Consider the following 6,000-nt stretch of genomic DNA (forward strand, 5'->3'; position numbering starts at 1 on the left):
TTTTTGGAGATATTGTTGGTTAAAAACCTACATCTAAGCAGCAGTGCTCCTGCAAGTAGGAATACTGAAATGCTACAGAGATGCTGTCAGTGAGAAGCCCTGCCCTGCAATTTAACAGGATTTGATTCTTAGGTGTGTGACATATGAATCCTTGTCTATCTGAATCGTCTGTGTTTATAATTTCCCACCTAGAGAAATCTGCTTGAGAAAGATGACCTGGCCAGCCGTCTAGAAGACGTAGAGGTTTATTTGGGAACTGAAAGGTGAAAAGACATCCAGATAAAAAGCCATCCCACTTTAAAAAGTGTAAATGGTCAGCCACGGCACTCGCAGCTTAACTTTTTTTCTTTTATTTTGAGATAAAGAAACAAGATGGCTTTGTATTTAATTTAGGAGACAATTGAAAACTCATTTATTAAATATTGAAATTCACCACAAATTTCACCGTTCAAAACAGTAAGACAGTGTGGGTCGCAGGTCACCAATAGGAGTTGAAATGACCACAGGAATGGGTTGAAGCTCAGTGCAAAGTCTTGCTGCTTGGTCTCGAGATTTTAGGCTGTTCAAGTGGCGTGGGCTCCCTTGAGTCTGCCAGCAGCTCACTCCTTGAGGAGGTGGAGCACCATAAAAGCCTCTGCTGTGTACGGTCCCAGCCCCTCAGGGGAACTCTCAGCTGGTGGCTACAGAGGCTTGTCCAAGAACAGAGATGTTCCTAAGGGAAGAAGGGCCATTTTCAATTCTTTGTGCCTGTCCTGAAATGAGCCTATGACAGAGACGAAAGGGCTAGGAAACAGGTGGAACACAGTGGAGGTTTGGAAAACTGGAGACCACTCTGGGTCATGGCTACACTGAGGGTAGGGGGGCTTTGGCTTTGAGATGTGAACTCAGATTGTGGATCAGAACGTCCACAAGTTCATTTGAAGTTTGACAGTATGGCCTAGTTGATGTGGTCTTAAAGCTTCCCTGCATGCTTTAAAACGAACATCTTGCATCTTCTGCACATGTTCCTGAGTCCATGGTCCATGCTGAGGCTCTTGGTGGGACATGGTGGGCTTGTGGCTGTGAGGGTCAGCATTTCTCCAGAATAATCATCTGCAGGGTTTGTTGATGTCAGCTCGGAGGGTTGGACTCCAGTTGGCTCTAAGCTTTGGGCATGAGGACAAAGCTGGTCCCTGGAGATGACAGATTCCCTCAGTGTGCCAGTCAGAGACAGAAGCTTTATTCCAGACTGTGGAGGACAACAACAAGCTCTATGATAAAAAAACAACAACAACACACATACCACAGTGCTCTTATTTTTTAAATGGATCCCATTCAGGACTTGAGTGTCACCTAGTCATGTGAACAATTGCATCTCTCTCTCACACACACACATACATATATTCAGGGAGAACACACCACACTCCTCACAGACAGTCATCCGGAGGAAACCCACGCGGACACAGGGAGAACACACCAAACTCCTCACAGACAGTCACCCGGAGGAAACCCATGCAGACACAGGGAGAACACACCACACTCCTCACAAACAGTCACCCGGAGGAAACCCACCAGACACAGGGATAACACACCACACTCCTCACAGACAGTCACCCGGAGGAAACCCACCAGACACAGGGATAACACACCACACTCCTCACAGACAGTCACCCGGAGGAAACCCATGCAGACACAGAGAGAACACACCACACTCCTCACAGACAATCACCCGGAGGAAACCCACACAGACACAGAGAGAACACACCACACTCCTCACAGACAATCACCCGGAGGAAACCCACGCAGACACAGGGAGAACACACCACACTCCTCACAGACAGTCACCCGGAGGAAACCCACGCAGACACAGAGAGAACACACCACACTCCTCACAGACAGTCACCCGGAGCGGAACTCAAACCCACAACCTCCAGGACCCTGGAGCTGTGACAGAGACACTACCTGCTGCACCACTGTGTCACATCACATATATATTTCATTTATTTATTTATTTGTTTATTTATTTTTACCTGAATCCATATGTAAATTTCCCTAAAACAAAGAATGTGTTGTTTGTCATATGTCTTCTCCAATGAGAAAATGTTGTTGTTTTCAGTTTTTTCCTGTGGTCAGTTGTAAATGCAGTGATGTATTGTTTGGTTGTGTTTGGAGAAAACATATCTTTTCCATTGGTCTGCAGTTGATTTCTTACCATTTTTAATCTTTTCAGTGAAAACAAAATCAAACCAAAGAAAAAAATTCTTAAAAACTGAGAATCAAGGAGAAAAGAAGTCAGATTATTTATTAGTGTTTAACAATATCAACAACATCCAGTAGATGGCGCTATAGCATATTTATCAGCTATGCCCACATTTTTTTTTCTGCACTCTACAAAATAAAGGCCCTTGTAGGATGCTTCACACAAGATACAAGTGTGACTGCATTTTAAATATATTTTTTCATTATTTATTGTTTACATTCTAAGGACCTCCACATAATGTAAGTGTTCCAGGAAGACCCCATAAAATGGAGTAGAGGCTTTACATCATCTCAGGGCTCGGTGGAAGCCGTCCAGAGAGTCCTCACACTCACAAAGATGGTTTTCACAGGTGAGTGACAGAGCTGCTTCTGTGGGATTTGTTCAAAGATATTTTGCAAGAAGTTACTTTTTTCTTTTCTTTTTTTTTCTAAATCAGGAAGTGTGTGCTTATCAGAGCACAGCTAGAAATAAACCTTCTGTCTCCAAAATATATCTAACACTAGCTGACACATGCTTAAATTGGAATGAAAGCCAGGTTTATGATTTCTGACAAGATACAGCTCAGCTTTTAATCTAAGATTATGTATGGACATATATGAGCAACAATAAACACACACACACACACACACACACACACACACACACACACAGAAACACACACACACACACACACAGAAACAGAAACACACACACACACAGAAACACACACACACACACACACACACATAAACACACACACACACAATCACTCACACATATAGCGTTGCTCATTGTCTTGTTGTTGTTGCTGTTGTGTGGTTTAGTTGAATACTGGGTTTTGTTTAGTTTATTGTGTTGTTTAATGTGTGTGTGTGTGTGTGTGTATCTGTGTGTGGTGATGGGGATTTTAGTTCTGTTGTAGTAATAACCATCCCCATGTATCTTTTTCCTTATCCTCATTTTTAAAAAAAACATTATTCCAGGGACTGGTTAGGAAGAGTATTTCTGCTCTAGTGCTTCAGTGATGCATTCACTACTATTCAATTAATTTATGTTTCACATAACTATTGACTGACGTATGACTGTATGTGTGTGTGTGTGAGAGACACAGTCTGTGTGTGTGTGAGAGAGAGAGAGAGAAAGAGAGAGACAGTCTGTGTGTGTGTGTGTGTGTGTAAGAGACACAGTCTGTGTGTGTGTGAGAGAGAGAGAGAGAAAGAGAGAGACAGTCTGTGTGTGTGTGTGTGTGTGTGTGTGTGAGAGAGAGACACAGTCTCTGTGTGTGTGTGTGTGTGTGTAAGAGAGAGACACAGTCTCTGTGTGTGTGTGTGTGTGTGTGTGTGTAAGAGAGAGACACAGTCTCTGTGTGTGTGTGTGTGTGTGTAAGAGAGAGACACAGTCTCTGTGTGTGTGTGTGTGTGTGTGTGTAAGAGAGAGACACAGTCTCTGTGTGTGTGTGTGTGTGTGTGTAAGAGAGAGACACAGTCTCTGTGTGTGTGTGTGTGTGTGTGTAAGAGAGAGACACAGTCTCTGTGTATGACAGAACGTACGATTTTTGTACAAATCTGGAATGCTGTCAAACAATGTGCTGCACTGTGAGCTACAGGAACCAAAACCAAATTCCTTGCGTGAGACTTCACTGCCAATAAACCTTGAACCTGGATTCTGATTCTGAACGTCTGAACAGACCATATTTAAAAGCCTGAGGTGAATGGCGTGTGTAGTGAGTGCGATGGAGTCATTTGAGAAGCTTTCTCTTTTAAGGAACACTGTGTAACTGGACAGCGCTCCTTCAGCTGAAGCACTGTTGTATTGTTCAGTGTGATATTCCTAATGAAACATAACCCTCCGGTTCTCTTCAGCGTCTTCACTCACACGGAAAGTAAACACTGTCACAAACCTCAGCTTCTACTTCTTTGTTTTCCCCCTAGTTTTCCACAACAGCAGGGAGTTTTGATACTGAAAGGAAATCACGGGGGTTTCTTCCTGAGGGGAATTCTGAAGGGAATGTTATTTCAAACGGTAAAATAAACCAGTAAAAAGGGATTTTTCTCACTGAATATACAAAGGGTACAGCCTTAAATCCCTGTGTATCTTTTAAAATTCATATTCACCTTCATTGGGGACAGTGTGCATTGCAGCATCTAATAACTGACCATTTGTGACCACAGCGTAGAAAACAATGATTATTTTTCCAAGTCATGTTCCCTGACTAAAATGGATAGTCACCAGGAGCTCATCTGTCGCTGCACAGTGTGTGTCGCTCGTCCTCTAGTCCTTCATCAGTGACACAGGACGCTGTCGGCTGGATGTTTTTGGTCGGTGGACTGTTCTCAGTCCAGACACTGAGGGGTTTAAAAACTCCAGCAGCTACTGCTGTGTCTGATCCACTCTACACCAGCACAAAACACACTAACACACCACCACCACGTCAGTGTCACTGCAGCGCTGAGAATGATCCACCACCACATCACACCTGCTCTGTGGGGGTCCTGAGCGAGATGGGCTGCTCCTGGAGCCGATCAAACGGACAGTGGAGGTAGAAACAAAGGCAGGGATTATTCCAGTGTGCCATGCTGTAATGTCTGATGTAATATCGGTGTGATTTGGGGTGATTGCTCAAAGCTGCACCTGCCTGGTCCTGTTCCCAGGGCCCTGCTCAGTGTGAATGGAGAGGAATGCGCCTGATGGAATGTGCTCTGAGTCACTAGAAAGTTGCTGTTGAACAATGTGTGCGGTATCTCTTCAAACTGATTCACACAACAGAGTCATTCACGTATCACACGGGTCTCTCACTACAACAGCTGGTTTTTACAGACCAAGATTAAGGTCTAGACCAAAGGAAAATATCAGTGATGAATCACTGCATGCTGAGGGGTTTTATCTAATCGTAATAAATATTTACATTCACGGCATTCATGCAGACGCTGTATGGATCAGACGGAATGTATGGATGTTGCTGAAGGTATTCAACAAGGTACAACAGTCCTGGGAATGTCAAGAATTTCCTGTCCCTTCCTGAGTCCAGATTCAGGAACGTAGTGTCAACAGGACGAGCAAGTATGCCGAACGTCCCTGTCCCCAGCTACTTCCTGCAGCTCTTCTTGGGAGACCCCCCAGGGGTTCCCATATTATCCCTGTAGTGAGTCCTGAGTCTACCCCGTGGCCTCCTCTCAGCTGGCAGTGCCTGGTTTACCTCCAGCAGGGGGCATCCTTATCAGACCCCGAACCACCTTAACTGGCTCCTCCCCCTGACCACCTGCTGGTGTGATCTCATTCTTTCAGTCATTACCCCAAAGCTCCTGGCCCTAGCTGAGGGTGGGGATGACTGCTAAAATTGAGAGCTCAGCTTCCTCTTCACAGCTATGGTTCAGTGACTACATTACTTCCTGTAACCTGGGGTCGATCTCACCGTCACTGCACATTGCACGTGTATTCATATTACACAGCATTTAGCTTTGTCATCTTTTTGTCATCATCTAGAACTGTTGGAGGTTGTGGAAACACCTGGACAGAGCGCCAGTCCTTCACAGGACATCACTCATTCACTCAGTCACACACACACACACACACACACACGTGGATAAGTTCACACACTCAGCCAGTCACAAACACACACCAGTGGACAATGTCATACATTCACTTCACCTACCAACATGTGTGTGTGTATTTGGACTGGGAGGTAACCAGAGCTCCCAGAGAAAACCCACACAGACACAGGGAGAACACACCACACTTCCCACAGACAGTCACCCGGAGGAAACCCACACAGACACAGGGAG

This window comes from Hoplias malabaricus, chromosome 18 (assembly GCF_029633855.1).
Source record: "Hoplias malabaricus isolate fHopMal1 chromosome 18, fHopMal1.hap1, whole genome shotgun sequence".
NCBI lineage: Eukaryota > Metazoa > Chordata > Actinopteri > Characiformes > Erythrinidae > Hoplias > Hoplias malabaricus.